Source organism: Gossypium arboreum, chromosome 8, assembly GCF_025698485.1.
Source record: "Gossypium arboreum isolate Shixiya-1 chromosome 8, ASM2569848v2, whole genome shotgun sequence".
NCBI lineage: Eukaryota > Viridiplantae > Streptophyta > Magnoliopsida > Malvales > Malvaceae > Gossypium > Gossypium arboreum.
Genome location: NC_069077.1, coordinates 9,145,039 through 9,165,557, shown reverse-complemented (window position 1 = coordinate 9,165,557; position 20,519 = coordinate 9,145,039). Strand labels below are relative to the sequence as shown.

General features: G+C 37.2%; 1 pseudogene; it reads right to left on the bottom strand.

Moving 5' to 3' along the window:
• Positions 1-466: 466 nt before the first annotated feature.
• Positions 467-12,318, bottom strand: LOC108467963 (puromycin-sensitive aminopeptidase-like; annotated as a pseudogene).
• Positions 12,319-20,519: the final 8,201 nt, after the last annotated feature.

Below are 20,519 nucleotides of genomic sequence, written 5' to 3'. Positions count from 1 at the left end.
CTTATTCAGAAGTATATTTTTTTTCTAGCCATTAAAAAAAAGAAAGAGTGCATTTTTATTAGTCGGAATTTTTCTTTGAAATGATACTTTAGATATTAAATTGAATAAAAAGAATTAAATGGTAAAATGATAAAATGATTATACTTTAAAATTCATATCGTGAATTAAACTGAAAGGAGGAAGCAACTTTATACACCAAAAGTCTAAACAACATCAAATCCAACATCCACAGCCCCTGAGGTTTTGAGGCAATTCTGTCTCTTTCTCTCTATTCTCACTTTCAGCCATTCCTAAATGAAGGCCAAACCGGCTTCTCTGATATTTTGAAACTGCCCATTGCCACAAGGGGCAAAGTCTACCATATTGTCCTCAGACCACAAAAATGGGAGGCATATATATGTTGTTGCCGTCATATTTTCTGTAAGTTAAAAGAGAATTGTTTGGCAACTGCAGGCTTAATCTACTGTTTAGACAAATTAAAGGGGTTGGCATTGCAAAACAGAATAAATACAAGATCTTTCAATAATAATTCTAAAACAAAAGCTCAATAGATTTATGCAGTTTCAGTTCATAATCTATGAGTCTTGTTACACTCCAATCACTGAAAAAACAGAACGAAGTGTTACTGCAGATTCTATATGAAGGTCTTTCTATTTGTCTATAACAAGGGATAGCGGCAAAAGTTAATTTAAGGCATTTAAGCAGATAAGCTCTCTGAAGCAATCTCGAATATGTTTTCTGATAAACCGTTGACAGACACAATCTTCTCTAGTTGTGCCTGCAAAACATGTTAGTTATAAATTGCATGCACTGAGCTTATATGATAGTGGCATCGGTCGTTAGACTCTTTATGCACTGTTGATAGGTATAAACGAATCAAAACATTTTAGATAAGTGCTACCAGCTTATTACCTTGGCAAGTTTTTGCCTGCTTTCATCAAAATGCCTCCATCTTGAGAAGGCCGACACCATGCGGGAGGCCACCTGCAACATTAAGGGGGGCGGGGGGAAATGTTACTGAAGAAGTGAAAAGAAAATTACCATATCCGGATGAGATGTAACCTTGACAAAGGAAATTGTTCTTTTGCAGTTCACCCAAAAGAACAAAGGAAGATAGGTAGATTGGGATTATCAACAAACCCGAGGATTTAGCTTGTCAAGTTGTAATACTATTTCTCCCAATAACTTGTAGCCTGATCCATCCTTGGCATGGAAATTCATTGGAGATCCACAAAATCCTCCAATGAGTGAGTATACCTACATTAACAAAACAAGTCACCGCCAATGCCCAAATCGTGCCCACACATGCATGTAAGAGAGAGAAAGATTACCTTAGTTGGGTTACGCAGGTCAAATGCTGGATGACTTAAAGAGATTGCGAACATTCTCAACATTACCAGGAATGTCAGACATGGCTTGAAGGGCAAACCATTTGTTTACAACCTTAACAAAGAAGGAAAACAAGATTATACCAAGTGATAAAAGAAGTTAAAGATTACATTCTGGCAGGTAAAAGGAAGCTGAGCTGGAAATTTACCAGGAAGTCATGCTGCCACTTGTTATAGAGATCTGTCAATTCGTCATTGCAAGTTTTACCAGGCTTCTGGGTAATGGCTGCTAAAGCTGCAAACCGTTCTGTCATATTTGTAGCAGCTTTATATTCATGCAGGGCAAGCTCCATTATATCTGGAAATAGATACATGTAAGGTAATTAGATGATGAAAATTTTGCCATACAAATCTTGGGAAAATCAAATTCAAGGAATACAAACCAAGAGCAACATTCTTGAGTGCATATTGAGCCATCTTAGGATGGTTAAATACGAACTCATCTGAGCTTCTATTGTTCTTAACCTGTTAAAGTGCCAAGAAGGAAAATCAAGTCTACTTGCAAAACAGGCTCTAGTCTAAAAGTGAAGTAATAAAGATTTGTTTACATAAAATCAAACTTCGTATGGCATACCGTGTTTAGAAACTCTGATTTCAGTTGTGAGGCAATCTCCTTCCTAATGAAGGTTTGAACTGCATGAACAGCATTAGGGTTGGCAACTTCCATCATATCCATAATCTCTCCTTCACCGGGGAGAGTTATTGCTTTTGCAATAAATTCCTGGATAACAAAAGGCAGTTAAGAGTGAATTTGAATATTAAAGATTGTTAGAATCCCTAAGATTAAGGACAGAATACTTGCGTTAGTCCTAGGAATTACCTTGTATAGTAGGATCTAATATTAATCTCTAATTCTTAGAAAATTACTGATTTCTAGGGATTGATTCCTTATCTGTACTTAGTTCTACCTATAAAAATCTGAAACCTAATTAAAATAAAAAATAATCTTCTCTCTAAAGTTTGTTCATGGTATCGAAGCCATTGGAATTTTTTTGATTCCGACTTCTCTAATCTCTCGTTCCAAACGTCCCCTCTCTTCAATCTCTCTTGTCTCTTGTTTTATTCCTTCCCATGAGTGACACTATCGAAACTACATCTGAGATTGAAACCTCACAAATGATTCCAAACACCAATCAAGGAACTCCTCAAGGGGACCTTAATTCCTCTCTTATAATCACTAACCATCGGCTAGATGGGAAAAATTTCCTACAGTGGTCCCAATCGGTCATTATGGTGATCCGTGTTCGTGAAAAACTAGGGTATATTAATGGAAACTTCCCACAACCAGCCATAACAGACCCAACTTATGGCACCTGGGAACTCAACAACTCGATTGTAATGGCTTGGTTAATCAATTCAATGGAAGGCCATATTAGTCGCACCTACCTCTTCTTCAAAACTGCAAAAGATATGTGGGATGCAATCAAAGAAAATTACTCGAATCTTGGAAATGCCTCCTAAGTATTTGAGATCAAACTGAAATTGAAGGATATCCGACAAGGAACACTTGAATTAACTCAGTACTACAATAACCTGAAAATTTTGTGGCAGGAACTGGACATGTACTATGAGGCAGACTGGGGAGAAGGCAAGGAACACACCAAGTTTATGGCTCACTTCAACAAGGAACGTCTCTATGAGTTTCTGGCAAGACTGAACCGAGAACTTGATGAGGTCCGTGGTCGAATTCTGGGCAGAACCTCTCTACCAACCATTGGTGAAGCATTTGCAGAAGTTAGAAAAGAAGAAAAGCGTCAACTTGGCATGTTGGGGGATTTAAAAGAATCTAAACCTGTGACAACTGCTGGTCACCGTCCCACTGAAAACTCGGCCTTTATTTCCAGAGGCCCACAACCACAAAAGCCACGTGCTGGGAATGATTCAGGCTCAACCAAGCCATGGTGCAGCCACTATAACCGTGTAGGACATACAAAGAAAAAATGCTTCAAACTACATGGCTATCCGGGAAAAAATCAGAAGGACAATAAAGTTGCACTAGTATCCTCTAACACCTCCACTGCTGCAGATGAAACTTTTGATGTTCGTCTAATCAAAAATCAACTTAAGGCTCTCCATAAGATACTTGGCATTACCATTGCTCAAGGATCCCTAGCCACTCAAGGTACTGCCCTCAACAGTACTTTTGAACCTAACAATCAATCTTCTTGGATACTCGATTCGGTTGCCTCCGATCATATGACAGGTAACTCCACCTTGTTTCACACCTATACACCCTGTCATAATCAGTCCCGAATCCACATTGCTGATGGCTCTTACTCACCTGTGGCTGGTGTTGGAAAAATACAATTAACAAAGAATTTTCCTCTTGATGAAGTGTTACATGTTCAACACCTATCCTGCCATTTACTTTCAATCAGTAAACTAACTAAGGATGAAAGTGTCCTTGCTGAATTTTTTGCAACTGGTTGTATGGTACAGGAACAGAAATCGGGGAGGATGATTGGCACTGCTAAAGTTGATGATGGTCTCTATATTTGGAATAAAGACAGTGGACAAGAAGGGTTGGCTCTATCTATCTCCAAGGAAGATACAATTATGTTATGACACCGTAGACTAGGACATCCGAATTTTTTGTACTTGAAGAAACACCTTCCACTGTTATTTAGAAATAAAAATGTTGATTCCTTGAAATGTGAAATCTGCCAATTATCCAAACACACCCATGTACCATACCCATTGAAACCCTATAAATAGTCCCAACCATTCTCTTTAATTCATAGTGACTTATGGGGAGCCAGCCGAGTGAAAAATATTACAGGGGCTAGGTGGTTCATAACTTTCATTGATGACCACACTAGGATTTGTTGGGTTTACCTTCTCAAAGAAAAATCAAGAACACCTAAAGTTTTCCAAAACTTTCATTCAATGATTCGAACCCAGTTTAACTCTACCATACATACTCTCCGTACTGACAATGGGAGAGAATATTTTAATTCTGTCCTGAGTCCTTATCTTGCTGAACAAGGCATCATACACCAAAGTTCTTGTCCTGACACCCCTCAACAAAATGGGATTTCCGAGAGAAAAAATCGTCATCTCCTTGCCGTGGCTCGTGCACTAATGTTCACCCTGGGGGTCCCAAAATACCTGTGGGGAGAAGCTGTCCTAACAGCCTACTATCTCATAAGCTGACTACCATCAAAGGTTCTAAATTTCCAAACACTTATAAATATCCTTCAAAAGACTTTTCCCTTATTTCGCGTTCCCAATCTTCCACCCAAAATCTTCTGTTGCAAAGCTTTTGTCCATAATCACCAACAAAATCAATCCAAACTTGATCCTCGAGCCCATACTTGTGCTTTCATTGGCTATTTACCAACACAAAAAGGCTATAAGTGTTATTCACCTACCTTTCGTCGACTGTTTATCTTTCGGGATGTCACCTTTTTTGAGAATGAACCATACTTTACAGCAGCTCATCTTCATCCTCATTATACCTCCTAATCCTACCACCATTACAAAGCCTACAAATCAGGGTGTTATTGTAGTTCCAGATTTAAACAGTGGTTCCCCTGTGCAGCAAGAAATAGAAATAAGGCAGCCACCTGATCTAGAGAGGCAGCAAGAACAGGATCCAGAACTACGAGTTTATTCTCGACGACAGCGTCCTCCTGAAGCTGAGATAGCAATGCCAAGTTCATCCTCAACCGAGGACTGTTCCGAAACAGAGGTCTCACCTCCATCGCCATCCATTTACCTTCCAATTGCTGTTCGAAAGGGCACAAGAAGCTGCACTCAACACCCTATTTCCCGGTTTGTGTCCTATGGAAACTTATCTAAGTCTTATAGAGCTTTTGTATCTAATGTTGATTCTGTAGAAACACTAAAAAATATAGAAAAGGCTCTTGAATTTGCTGAGTGGAGGAAAGCTGTGATGGAAAAAATGAGGGCTCTCAAGGCAAATGAAACTTGGGAAGTCTCGGATCTACCTAGTGGGAAGAAGACTGTAGGATGCAAATGGATCTTCACCACAAAGTTTAAACCTGATGGTAGCATTGATCGACACAAAGCTCGGCTCGTTGCAAAGGGTTTCACCCAAACCTATGGCCTAGACTACGACGAGACGTTCGCACCGGTTGCCAAACCAAACACCATTCGAGTTCTTCTATCCCTAGCTATCAACATGGACTGGTCTTTGACTCAATTGGATGTAAAAAATGCATTCCTCAATGGAGAGTTAAATGAGGTACATGGATTTCCCACCTGGGTTTGAAGAAAGCAAGGGCCAAGTATGCAAGTTGAAGAAATCCTTATATGGGCTGAAATAGTCTCCAAGGGCGTGGTTCAGCCGATTTGCAAAGGCTATGACTAGTAGGAGCTACACCCAGGGGCAGGCAGATCATATCATGTTTTACAAGCATTCGAAAGGTGGGAAATGCTGTATCCTTATTGTTTATGTGGATGATATAATATTAACTGGGGATGATTCAAGCGAAATTAAAAGTCTAAAAGAATTTCTTAGTGCTGAATTCGAACTTAAGGACTTAGGGAACCTTAAGTACTTCCTTGGAATGGAAGTAGCAAGGTCTAAAACAGGGATTTCCATCTCTCAAAGAAAGTATACCCTTGATCTATTATCTGAGGTTGGGATGTTAGGGTGGAAACCAGCCGAAACTCCCATGGAATTCAATCTTAAATTGGGAACTGATAAAGATGGAGAAGAAGTCGACAGGGGGAGATATCAATGACTGGTAGGAAAACTCATTTACCTATCTTACACCCGTCCAGACATAGCCTTTGGTGTGAGTGTTATCAGCCAATATATGCATGCTCCAAGAGAGAAGCACTTGGAAGCTACTTACAGAATTTTAAGATATCTAAAGGGGACCCCTGGTAAAGGCCTACACTTCAAGAAAACTGCCAGCCGAAGTGTGGAAATTTACACTGATGCAGACTAGGCAGGGTCTGTCAATGACAGACGTTCTACAAGTGGTTATTGTAGCTATGTGTGGGACAATCTTGTGACATGGAGAAGCAAAAAACAACCTGTTGTAGCGCGCAGTAGCACAGAGGCAGAGTATCGAGCACTATCCCATGGCATATGCGAAGGAATCTGGATACAACGACTAATGGGAGAACTAAAAGTGCTCTACACTAGACCTATAAAGGTATGACCGAACAAAGCATGTTGAAATTGATAGGCATTTTATTGCTGATCAAGTCAACAAAAAGACAGCCACTCTTTCTTACATTCTTTCAGAATGACAGATTGCGACATTCTTACCAAGGCTTTGCCAAAACACGTGTTCAATAAATTCCTATTCAAGCTGGGATTATACAATGTATATTCTCCACTTGAGGGGATGTAGGAATATTCGTAAATATTTTAGGAATATTTTGTAGATATTTTTTATTAAAATCCCTTATTTTAAGGGATCATATCTCCTATTTAGTATCTTTCCTAACTTAGAGTTTCCTAAAGTAGTGTCATAGGTTGTATATAAAAACTCTGATTTATGTTCTATTTAGTATAAAAAAATACTCTGATTTCTACACCAAGCAACTGTCAGCATAGCTCATAACCTTATTCACCACGATTGCACCAAACATGTAGAGATAGATCGCCACTTCATCAAGGAAAAAATTGACTCAAGAGAAGTGTGCATTACCTACCTACCTACCTACCAGGCAACAAGTTGTAGACATGCTAACTAAAAGCTTGAACAAGAACATGTTCAAGGAACTCATTAGCAAGCTGGGTTTGATAAATATTTACACTCCAGCTTGAGGGGGAGTGTTAGAATCTCTAAGATTAAGGACAGAATACTTGCCTTAGTCCTAGGAATTACCTTGAATAGTAGGATCTAATATTAATCTCTAATTCTTAGGAAATTACTGATTTCTAGGGATTGATTCCTTATCAGTACTTAGTTCTACCTATAAAAATCTGTAACCTAATTAAAATAAAAAATAATCTTCTATCTAAAGTTTGTTCAAAGATCTTATATTATCTGGTAAGAGAATTATCATACCTTATCCAAGCCTGTATCACAAAGTATGCTTCTCAGACCTTGCACAAATTTGGGATTTAGGGCCAATGTTTGTTTTGTTGGAAAACGGAAACTAAACTAAGCATGAGCTTCCTTGCCAGCAACTGTCCAGCCTCCCAACTGAAAAAAAAAAAAAGAAGAAAAGAAACATATCGAACAAATTCTCATATATTCCTCATTTAATAGATTAACACATTCATACTTCAAGAAGGACAAACCGATTGAACTCATCCGAATCATGAGCAAGAAGGAAAAATAGATCCTTGTCGATGAGATCATATTCAAGACAGATGGGAGCACTGTAACCTCGCAATAGTGATGGAATTGGCCGTACAAATATATCAGAAAAAACAAACTCCTCTTCTTTCTGCTCAACACCAACAAGAAAAATCGAAAATGATAAAACATAAAGATATGCAACAGACATTTTAGCAGCCTAAATATCAATATGTGGCAGCTTGGGAACAGTTTTAGACATTCAAGAAAAGAATGCAAGTTCTCTGCCTTTTATCCTCCATTATGGAAGTATCTTACAGATATGAAGATGAAACATAGGAAGATTCTTTACAGACCTTAGTTACTCGAAGAACGGTACTCAAGACAGGTTGATTGTTGCATGCAACAGACTGCAGTGTACCATTGTGATACATAGAGGATAGAGGTACGTCTCTTCCACTTGAGTCCAGCAAACCAACGGCCACAGGAATGAACATGGGTTCTTTAACAGGCTGCCCAGGAGTCGGGGGTTCCTCTTGACTAGGAAAATGCAAAATCAAGCATAAAGTCAGCAGCAACAGATTTAGGAGGGAATCGATGGTCATTCATGGAAGTGGGAACAAAGTTTCCAGCTGTATACCTAAACTTTAAAGAAAAAGTATCAGCTTCAGTATTGTAGGATGAGTAACTTTTACTACCGGAGTCCCAGCTTGTGAATACCTGAGAGTTTCATTATGCATCAAAATGATCAGACAGACACGGTAACTGGAAAGAAGAGATACTGATCCATACCAGAGCAAGAAATTAGCAAAATCCGCATCATTTGTATCTCTCATGGCAAAAAAAATTCTTCACATGTTACTGCTTGCCTGTCATGTCTTTTAAAGCAAAGATCCATACCCTGTAAAATGATTAAATCACTCAACAAATCTGTCCAACATAAGCAACTTCAAATTTATGCTAATGCATGCAAGTCCAGACTTACAAACATGCTTAAAATTTTACCTTATGGAAACCTTGAGTCCCCAAGAGTGTTTTGTACATCCTAACAACTTCAGCTCCCTGGGAAGTTGAATCATAAAGAAATTCATTGATGTGTCAATATAGCCCTTGCACACAAACACATGTAAACAAGACAGATATGGGTTAAGATAATCGAACCTTTTCATAAACCTCTGGAAAAGGAAACAAAATGACCAAGAAGACACAATTAAAATTAGATGCCTTGTGAAAGAAAAACAGAAACAAAGATGCAAATGCAAGTTGATAGGGCTTACCGTCACTGCAGTTGTTGATAACCCCATAATAGATTCATATACAACAAGATCATACAACAAAATAAAACATTCACACATTAAAAAATAAATCAATATAGAAAGAAAAACTGATCCTTGCACCCATTACACATTTCTATTAGGTATAACAAAAACTTGCCTGTGTAGAAGTTATCCATCTGTCAAAGGGAAAAAGGGAAAACAGCTTAGAAGCAAAAACTTTTGAGAGCTTATGAGCAAACAAAAAGGTAGTAAATGTCAATAAATAAGGGAGATAATTTAAGACCTAAACATAAGAATGCGGCCTAACAGGATGAGCCATGGGACCAGCATCCTGAGCAATACAGAAACAAAGGCAAGTCATCTCTCAAGTATGTCAAAACTGAAGGATATAATTCTACCTTTTCGTAGTAGTTTCAACATAACTGCTCATATAATTGGATATGAGATCACTATCAAGTCATGCAAAAAACATAATCTGTGGGATTTGATAATTTCTAAGCTTTGAAACATCAGCGATCCTCTTCACTGTACGGCTTCCCATGTCAGATGAAAATTCCTACCAACAACCATAAACACATTTAAGTTGTAATGAGGTGAAATTTACTCTCTTTGTCAACAGAAGCATCATACCTGATCACGGAAAACAGTTAGACCCTCCTTTGAACTGAGCTGAAACCAGTCTTGGCATGTCACTCTGCAGTGTTTCAGTTGATAAATACGTCTTTAGAACAACACATGATTTAACCACCTTTATTAGCAAGATAAACAAAAAACATAGATCTAAACATCGTGGTAAGATGCAATAACACATCTATGACAGACCAAACCTCCAAAAACAAATAATAAAACAGTAAGAAACAATAGAAAAGGATGTAATTCTTGAAAAACAATTAGCCTAAATGGGAACTAAACCAACCTGTTGCCAGTCCAGTTGTGGAAATACTGCATCAAAGCAAGAAATAAAATCAAGTCACAACACATCATACAGTAACAAATGTGTCAAAAAACAAGAAAACAAAGAGCACTTTTAATCCACATCCACAACAAACCTCATGACTGTTAACACCCAAAATTGCAGCATAATCAGTATCTGTAGCAGTTTCTGGAGAAGCCAAAATAGCTTTGAATTGAAATTCTAAGACAACAAATACAAAACATATATGAACAAGACATAACAGTAAAAGTATTCAATATGAATGATCAGATAAGCCAGAAGGCATACATTCAGACTCTTGTTTTCCATGGCTCCCCTACATTAGAAAATATATAGAAAAGGGGAAAACAAATCATATTGGTTATAAAAGATATAAACGCTGCATAATAACTAGAAAAGAAGCAAAGGATAGCACGTGTACATCAAATGTCCAATCTGTATAAGAGAGAAAGAATCTTACACGTTAAAATCAGGAACAGCAACAATATTGAAGAGATCCAGGTCATACTCAAGACCAAAAACCTACAAGATAATAAGATTTTAAATGAAGAAACAAAATAATCTCAATGCCACCAAAAACGAAAATGAAGGATATATAGACTTACATCTTCATCCCACTTCTTAGCTGCTTTAAGTGAATACATGGCATGTGCAGTCTTGGGTACATCTTGAGCTGGGGTCCAGATCCTTAGCGACACTTTTTGGCCAGAGCGAGTAATAAATATGTCATCTCTGCTCTCCAATTGGCCAGCTACTAAGGCAAACAAGTAAGATGGTTTCTCAAAGGGATTCTCCCATACAACATAATGCTTTCCACCCTACAATGAAACCAGAAAAATAACTTTGAACAATAGTCAAATATTAACCAAAAGAGCCAACCATAATATGTGAAAGCTTGCCTCAAGCTCTCCTTGTTCTATAGGATTTCCATTAGATAGCAATACCGGTTACAATGACTTATCAGCTTCTATACGGCATGTGTATTTCGCCATTATATCAGGATGGTCCCGTAAGTAAATTAAACATGTCAATGAGATATAAAGAGATTCATGCATCAAATGAAAATAATAAAGCCAATATATGTTTCCATGTCCTAACCTGATAAAATGTGATTTTCCGGAAACCCTCCGATTCACATTGTGTACAGAAATTCCCAGATGACTTGTAAAGCCCCTAGAATGAGAGAGAAATTTAATAATATAGTTATTAAGGTGAAATAGTATACATTATAGAACCAAATTAATAACGCCTCACCTCCAGTAATGTATTCTTCTGAGGTTGTATCTCAGTATCAATTTCCAAAGTAAATTTGTTACCTGGAGGTGATGAAAGTGTCAAATGGCATGAGTCCAGGATAGAAGCTCCCTCCTGCAAATGAAAAATAAATTATAATCATTTATGGCACCAAACATACTTTGAGAATGGTATGATATACCTTCAGTTCCTTGCCATTGACCTTGACTTAAATTAGCTTTAGATCTACCCCATCCAAAACCAATGGAGAAGGAGAACCTATTTTACAAGAAAAATTAGCATAAAAAAAAGTAGTGAGTTTTTCAAGTTTCAAAATAAAACTTGAGCACCGGATTCTCATGGAAGAAAAACGCAGATCCTTTAGCCGAATGCAATAAAAACTGTCAAAAACAGAAAAATGGTCTAATAATGAATGATATGTTCAGGCTTTAGCACTTAGCAGCAAATAATAATGATACCAATACCTTCAACCCTGGGGAAAACAGTTATTTTAGAAGCAACAATTGTTTTCTCCTCACCCAATGAAAAATTCAAATCCACCTGAAATGCTATTTTCTTAAGTAACAAGAAGCACGGTTAAGAACCCTAGCCCATACTCTAATTTAATTATTTCCCATACATACCGTATCGAAGTAGTAGTCAGGGGACTTGTAGTCCTTCAGAAAGATTTCTTCAGGTGTATTCATTTTGGATTCCCTAACTTCCTTAGGTAAAGATTCTATTGCAAAGGAACAAAGCTCCCTTCTTCTGGCTTCCCTCATCCTCTAAAACAAAGTTGCCAAAGCAACAAAAATAAGAGAAGTACTCATAAGAGGTATTCTGTGAAAAAAACATCCATGAAAATTTGACAATACTGTATACAAATTATGGACTTCCATATAAATGCATGCACATAAGCATGTGTCAATGGATAGAACAAAAATGGTTATATGCAAAACATAGCAACTTAACTAAGATGAAGAAAAGGAAACCTTAAATTCGTTCTACAGGTGCCCTTAACCAAAATAAAAATAAAATAAATTTTCAGCTAGACAAGCATCGTACCAAGAAAAAAGAATACAAGGAATTGTTTATTCTATGATAAAGAACACTACTTTTAGACTGAAGCTGCCAAATAAGCAAACAGTCACAAAATGACTTAAAAAACAATACACGTCCCAAAGTTAGCATCTCATAATCACCATTCAAGCTGCCAGCAGTAGTAAACTATGTACCTATGTGCATACATGAGTAAATATAGAAGCAAATAAGTAAATATAAGCTATACAATACATACGATCTCATATAAGCCACCAACAAAAATACTAATCTAAATACACTTCGAACTCGTATGTAACAATTCATCTACACTGTAAACTTAAAAAGAGTTTTTTTTTTTTTTGGGGGGGGGATTAAAACAAAGATACCCAGATGGCTAAAAGCCTAAAACGATCGATTTACACTGTTGGTATTTCTATATATATGGGTACAAAAACAAAACTATGGACAAGAAAATTATATTATAAAAAAAGTGAATAAGTAAGAAAGAAAGGCTGGTTACTGGGGAATATCTACTAAAAAACAACAATTGAATTAGAGTTTAAAAGGAAATACATTGTGGGGATCATACCTATTTGGATGATCAAACGAAGAGGAAAACAGAGTATTTTTGAAAACGAAAAGAAAACATTGGATAGAAACAAAAACAAGACATTTAATGCAATCATTTTGGGCATCAGGAAAAAAAAATTTGCAATTAACACTGTCGTTGTATACTTTATCATTTTAATCATTGTTGTTATATACTTTTATCATTTAGTCACCTGCGTTAATTTTTCATTACATACACTCATTTTAATCATTAAACTTTAGTAAATTTTAAAATTAATTCTAAAAATGAAAATGAGTGGCCAAAATAAAAGCTTACTAAAATTGATTGACTAAAATGAAAATATATAATAAAAAATTAATGATAAATGATTAACATGATAAAAATACGTAACAATAGTGACTAAAATGATGAAAGTATATAACGATAATGCCTATATCACAAACCTTTTGATTTTGATGCCCAAATAAAATTTATTAAAATTGAATCACCAACCATATAATTTACTCTTATATATGAAAAACAATTTCTAAAAATAAGAATTTATACTATAATTTAATTGGAAATCATGTTGCTGGTTAGTATTACAACAACACTTTTTAATTTAGGAACATCTATCGAAACTAAGTGCATCATAACTTCAAAACTCTTATATAATATATATATATATATATATATATATATTTAAAAATCACTCAAACTTATATTCTTCTAGTTGTTACAATACTAATCGAGTAAAACTCAATTAGCTTAAGTGCAATAATATTTATATTTGTTTCAATGGTTTAATTATTAAGTAGAATAGTTATGTAAACATTTCAATATCTTTTTATTTTTTATAACATATTAGATTATGGCACACGTATAAGGTAGGTGAAAAAATTATGCAACAAATTTACAAAAATGATATAAAAGTTAAACGTGGCTTTGGTTGGAATAGTAAAATCGATACAATGAAGATTATATTTTTAAATCTAATGATGTATTTTTATAATTGTATTAATTAGCATAAAATAATATTTTTTTATTTTAATTATAATTTATTAATTTAAATATTAAAATAATTTTTAAAATAATTGTAATTTAAATTCCAATTATTTTTAAATGTGAATTTAGTAATATGATGGAAAATAAATAGTATCCTCGTCAGTTAAAAAAATTTAACCTCGTGTTTTTTATATATATTATAGACTAATAATATAAATGGTAGGAAATAAATAAAATAATTTGTATGTTGGAAACTCTATTAAAATAAAAATAAAATAATAATTTGTTCATTTAGTTTTACTTTTTTTGAATAATTTTTAAAATTATTTTCACAAATTTAAATATAAAATATTTATTTCATAATATGAAAATAAAATTAATTATAAATTTTAAAAATAAAATTTGCCTTAATTCAGGGGTAGCTAGAGTGCTGCCATGCCCCGGTCCCTCTAAAATAGAAATTTTTTATTTAGCTCCTTTAAAATTTTTAAAATTTTAAATTAGTAAAGGTAAAATTATACTTTGACCCCTTAAAAATGGTAAAAATTTGATTTAATCATTTTAAAATTATAAAAATATAAGCTATTAAAATAGTAAAATTACATTTTACTATTGTAAAAATTACAATTTAATTTCGACCCCTTAACAATATTTCTGACTTTGCTGCCACTTTAATTCGAATAATTATAGTTTTGTAACTTTTAAACATAAAATTACACTAAACCAAATACATTCAAGTACAACCCAAATTTAACCTGAAATAAATTTAATAAAATGGAATCAAAGTCGAACCAAACATTGCAAAAAACTAGTAATTGTAGTCTACTATATAACATTAGATAGTTTGTTCCGGCTCATGTGACTGCAAGCTTCTCTAAAGATTTTGCCCTAAATCTCCATAATATCCAATTAAGTGCCTTGTCCCCTTCCTTGGACCACTGAATTTCATGAAATTGGTGTTTCAGTGTGAGAATCTTGTCCATAATTGGTCAGAATTGTTTTCAATGATTTTGCCCAACTTGTCATTTACCTTGAACAAGCATGATTTGATGCCCCGTTTCAAGGTGGAAGCTAATGCAAATGTCAACAACAAACAATTGTCGCTACTCCATTTTCATGGTGCATTCTTTCTTCAGAATTCTATTTTGTATTTCTATCTAGTCTTTTGATTAAAATTGTCCGTGCAATCATCTGCACCACCTTAGATATAACCTATGAGGTCCAATAAAAGTGGACCTCTTTTAATTTGAAACTCGCTCCTTATATACGAATCTTAATTCAATCCATTCCAAGTTTAGTTTTAGAACTTAATTTCTTTAATAACTACAATTAAAATTTTGCTTGATTTTGTCATTTCTATGTATCTAAAATTTCCACAATATACCTCCTTCAAGTAAATCTCCCCTTTGTGGAACATCTCCATGACCTGTACCCACCAATACTTAAATTGTTTCAAATTTAGTTTCATTTAATAAAACAAACAAATAATACTAGCTAGTAAAGCAATGTTTAATACTTTATTCACAAATAAAATTAGCAATGTTTGGCAATAGTTTAGCCTTTTAATGTGTATATATATATTATCAATGTCACCTTATTTTTTAGCTAAATAATATTTTTTTAATAATGTTGGCGTGACAACTCGTGTGATAATTTACATGCAATTCATTCTAACATGGATTTAAAAAATATGAAATTGTAAAAATACAAATTCAAAAAAATAAAAAAAAAGTTTATAAAATTCAAAATTTGAGATAAAGTACACGTGAATTACCATGTGAGTTTTTATTTTTAAAAATTTAACATTTTAGTCAGTATTCCCGTTAAAAAAAATCAATTCAACTCTTTTTCAAAAAGTAATTGATCAAATTTAACTTTTTTTTAAAAAGGTTGAGGGTCATATTTAACTTTAAAAAAAAAAGAATGAAGATCAAATTGACAAAAAATAGAATAAATTTGACATTATGTTGTTTGTTTAGGGAAAACATTCCCATCCATAAAGGATAGTACAGTAAAAAAAAGAGCTTAGAAAGCTCAAGATGTAACAAATGAAGAAATAAAAACTCAATCCCAAACAACACAAACCCTAGTCGCCATCCACCCTATTGGCATTGTGATTGGAGGATGTGAGAATAGTTAGTTACAAGTTGTTAGTCTGGTACGTCTAATGGTTAAGCTGTTAAGGAAAAGATAGTCAGTTGTTGACCTCTATAAATATATCAATTGTATTGCTCAAGAGGATTTTTAAGCAGAAATAATAATATTCATTTTCTCTTTACATAACTCTCTGAATCTGTTTGTGATTGTATTATACCTGATATTTCTTCATGGTATCAGTCGCCTAGTTCCTGGTGGTTGTTCTTTGCTCCGTGCGCATGGATCCGTCCGTTGACTCTCCACCTGGTGGTGCTTCCTCTGCTTTCTTCTCCAATTCTCAACTGGTTCATAGTTTTTCTCGCCATGACACAGTGAAATTGGATGAAACAAACTTTGTTCAGTGGCAGTTTCAGGTTCGCCTCATCGTTGAGGGTTATGACCTCCAAGGTTTTTTGGATGGCTCTGTGACTGCTCCATCGAAGGTGGTGACCCTTCCTGATGGCACCATTGCCCCGAATCCCGACACGATTCTGTTTACACAGCAGGATAAATTGCTTGCATCGTGGCTCCTCTCCACGATTAATTCCTCTCTCCTTTCTTATTTTATTTCAACTAAAACTGCCTGTGATATTTGGAGTGCTGCGAGTCACTTGTTTGCAGCGACTTCCATTGAGAAAGTGTCTCAGATCCGGCACGATCTTCATGCTATTCGGAAAGGTGGATCCACGGTCAAAGAGTATGTTTCGAAGATCAGAACTCTTTGTGCACTCCTTGAGGCGCCGGGCTCGGCTGTGTCTGAGGCGGAGAAAGTCGAGGTCCTTCTTGACGGACTTCCTCCTGAGTTTGACTCTATTTTCATGTTCGTTTCGGTCTCGTCGGAGCCATTGACGTTCCAGAAATTGGTGGATGTCTTGATGGCTTTTGAAAGTCAGCAAACGAGGGCTGCGCGTGATCTTCCGATGGTGGCAAATGTTGTTGAAGCTCCTACTACTGTGGATTGTGACTCGCGAGTTGTGCGTGGGGGCCACTCGTCGACTGGATCTCGCGGTGGTCGAGGCTTCCGATCGAGAGTCTAGTGTCAGATCTGTAATCGCCTGGGCCATGTTGCACAGAGGTGCTATTATCGGTTTGACAGAGATTACGGGGGTTTTGATGCCGGAGCTTTGGCCGATGGTGGTCCCGCCCGTGCACGAGGATATTCTCTAATGCACAATGTTGCAGGAGGACAGTGGGTCTGGCAGCCTTCTACTGCTGGTTATTCCCAGCCCAATTGGGCCGATTTACAAATTGGTCTGCATGGGGGCTCTTATGTGCCCCTATTCCATGCGCCTGGGCCTTATACTCGCCCTAGCAGGCCTGTTGGGGGCCACGAGGCCCAATTTTGTGCTACTGCTCCTAGGCCAATTTTAGCAGGCCGTATGACTAGGCCACTCGATCAGCAGCCTGGTTTCATGCATGGTTCTCAACCTGTGTCACAACAGTCTCCTGGATCTCCTGTTGCGAATTTTATGCGTAGTCCGACTGCTGCACTAGAGGTCCCGTGGCCTACGAAACCACGTGCTCGGGTCTTTGATGTTGATGATTCTCAGAACATAGGCTTGCCTCGTGTTCCCGATTTTCGTGCTTCAGATTTTTCTGACTCGTCTCAATACGACTCGAGTTTTGGGAGTGTTGCCTCGTATGTGCCTACTCAAGTTGGGTCTTCATCCAGGTACCCTGACTCCGGTGCGTCTCATCATGTTTGCCAAGATGCTGCTGATTTGAATGCCTCTACTCCCTATTCAGGTACATCGGAACTTTTAATGGGCAATGGGGTACCTACTAAAATTTTATCTGTTGGAAATACAGTTATTTCTACCAATTCCAAGCTCTTACGATTGACTAATGTGTTGTGTGTTTCGAGTATTCCCAAGAATTTGTTGTCTGTTTCACAGTTTGCTAAGGACAACAGTGTGTTTTTTGAATTTCACCCTACTTATTGTGTCATTAAGGACATCAAGACGTAGGAAATTTTGTTGCGGGGCTAAGTTCGTGATGAGCTCTATCATTTTTCAGTCGCATCACCTATCTCGTCTTCCACGGTAGCAGCGGTTCATAATGTTGATGGTCCAGCCTCTCTGATGATTTCTGACAACTTTACTCTCTGGCATAATCGACTTGGTCATCCATCTGCCCGGGTTGTTAATGATGTTTTAAATAAATGTGGAATTGTTTCTAATACAAAGACTCTTTCTAATGTTTGTGTTGCATGTCAGAAGGGTAAGTCTCATAAACTGCCATTTTCTAATTCTAATCTGAGTATATGGAATTGTTTGAATTAGTAGCTTCTGACTTGTGGGGTCCAACATCTGTTGCCTGTGAAGGGAATTTGTATTACATTTCTTTTGTGGACATGTGTAGTCGTTTTACTTGGGTGTACTTACTCAAACGTAAGTCTCAAGCACTAGACTGTTTTCTTCAGTTTCAACAAATGATAGCAACTCAGTTTGGGAAACATATTAAGAAGTTTCAAAGTGATTGGGGCGGCGAATTTCGTTCATTTGCTTCCGTTCTTGCTGATCAAGGGATTTTACATCGCCTTTCGTGCCCTCACACTTCTGAACAGAATGGGGTTGCTGAACGTAAACATCGTCATATTGTGGAAACTGGCTTAACGTTACTTGCTCAAGCTAATCTTCCTCTGAAATACTGGGGTTATGCCTTTAGTAGTGTCGTTCATCTTATTAATAGACTGCCTACTCCTGTTCTTCAAGGTCAGTCCCCGTTTCAAAAGCTGTATGGGTGTGCTCCTCAATACAATCACCTCCGGGTTTTTGGTTGCTGTTGCTTTCCATATCTACGTCCGTTCTTACAGCATAAACTGGATTTTCGTTCTCAACCTTGTACGTTTTTGGGTTACAGCTCTCAACATAAGGGTTATTTTTGTCTCACTCCTGATGGAAAGGTTGTTGTTTCACGTCATGTTGTTTTTGATAAGCATCGGTTTTTGTCTTTGCCTTCATCACCGACCACTGAGGATCAATCCGGGCAGACTACTACGTATGTTCCAATTGTTCGACTATTCCCGTCCAACCCTCTGACTTCACATGGCTATTCATCTCTTACTCCTGCTGTTTCCTTGTCAAATCCTGTGTCTGACTCTGCGTCTGCTTCTGTGGGTGCTCATCCTGTGGGTGCACAGTCTGGTTCTGTTTCTCCCTCCATATCTGGTCCGTCTGGCGCTGCTGATTTGGGCTACTCACGGGATAGTCCTTCTGCGAGTCCATTGTCTTCCCTTCCTTTAATGACGCCCCAGGTACCGTGTGATCCGTCCGGTAATACACATGCTATGGTTACCCGATCGAAGGCAGGAATTTTCAAACCCAAGGTTTTGACAGCTGAAGCTGCTAATTTTGAGCCTTGTTTTATTGGTGAGGCTCTAGCTCATCCTGATTGGAAGGTTGCTGTTCAAGATGAATTTGATGCTCTTCTGGCTAATTTGACCTGGGATCTCGTGTCTTCTCCTCCTGACCGGAAGGTGATCGGGTGTAAATGGTTATTCAAGATTAAGCTAAATCCTGATGGGTCTGTTAGTCGTCGAAAGGCTCGTTGGTTGCCAAGGGATGTTCACAGGCACCAGGTTGTAATTTTATGGAAACATTTAGCCCTGTTGTTAAACCGACTACTATTCGTGTCATTTTGTCTATTGTAGTTTCGAGACGATGGTCTCTTCGTCAAGTCGATGTGAATAATGCCTTCTTAAACGGGGATCTGGATACCGAGGTGTTCATGCAACAGCCTCCCGGGTTTGTTCAGTATGATTCTACTGGGCAACCGTTTGTCTGTCGATTGAAGAAGGCTTTGTACGGGCTTCGTCAGGCTCCTCGCGCCTGGTTTGATAAACTCAAGCGGTTCTTGGTGTCAATTGGGTTTGTCGTTTCTAAGTCTGATGCCTCTCTTTTCATTCGGATTACGTCTGAGTTAGTGCTCTATGTCCTGGTGTATGTTGATGATATAATTATCACTGGAAGTGACTCGTCTATTATCGCAAATTTTGTTGACCTGTTAAATGCTGAGTTTGCTCTTAAAGATATGGGTGATTTGCATTATTTCCTTGGGGTTGAGGTTACTCACTCCTCTTCTGGGAGTCTGCACTTATGTCAAACAAAATATATTCGTGACCTTCTTGCTCGTAGTTCACTTTCCAATACGAAACCGGTTCCTACTCCCATGGTCAGTTCTTCACGGTTATCAAAGAGTGATGGCGATCCGTTGAGTGATCCTACTGAGTACCGGAGTCTTACGGGCGCCTTGCAGTACGTAGTTCTTACTCGTCCTGATATTGCTTATGCTGTTAATCGTATTTTTCAATTCATGCACAGCCCTACTACGGTTCATCTGATAGCTTTGAAACGGATATTGAGATATTTATGTGGTACTCTTGGTTATGGTATTGTGTTTCGTCCTTCTACCCGGTTGTCTCTTGTGGGGTATGCTAATGCTCACTGGGGGTTGGATTTTGATGATCGTCGATCCACCTTTGGCAACTGTGTGTATTTTGGTCATTCGCCTGTCTTTTGGTGTTCCAAGAAGCAGCAAGTCGTCTCTCATTCTACGGCTGAAGCGGAATACAGGAGTCTTGCCACCGCTACTAGTGATGTCACTTGGTTGCTCTCCTTGCTCCAGGAGTTACAGGTCTCTTCTGTCGATACTCCTACCATCTGGTGTGATAGTTCTAATGCAGTTGCAGTTGCTGCCAATCCTGTTCTTCACTCCAAGTTCAAGCAT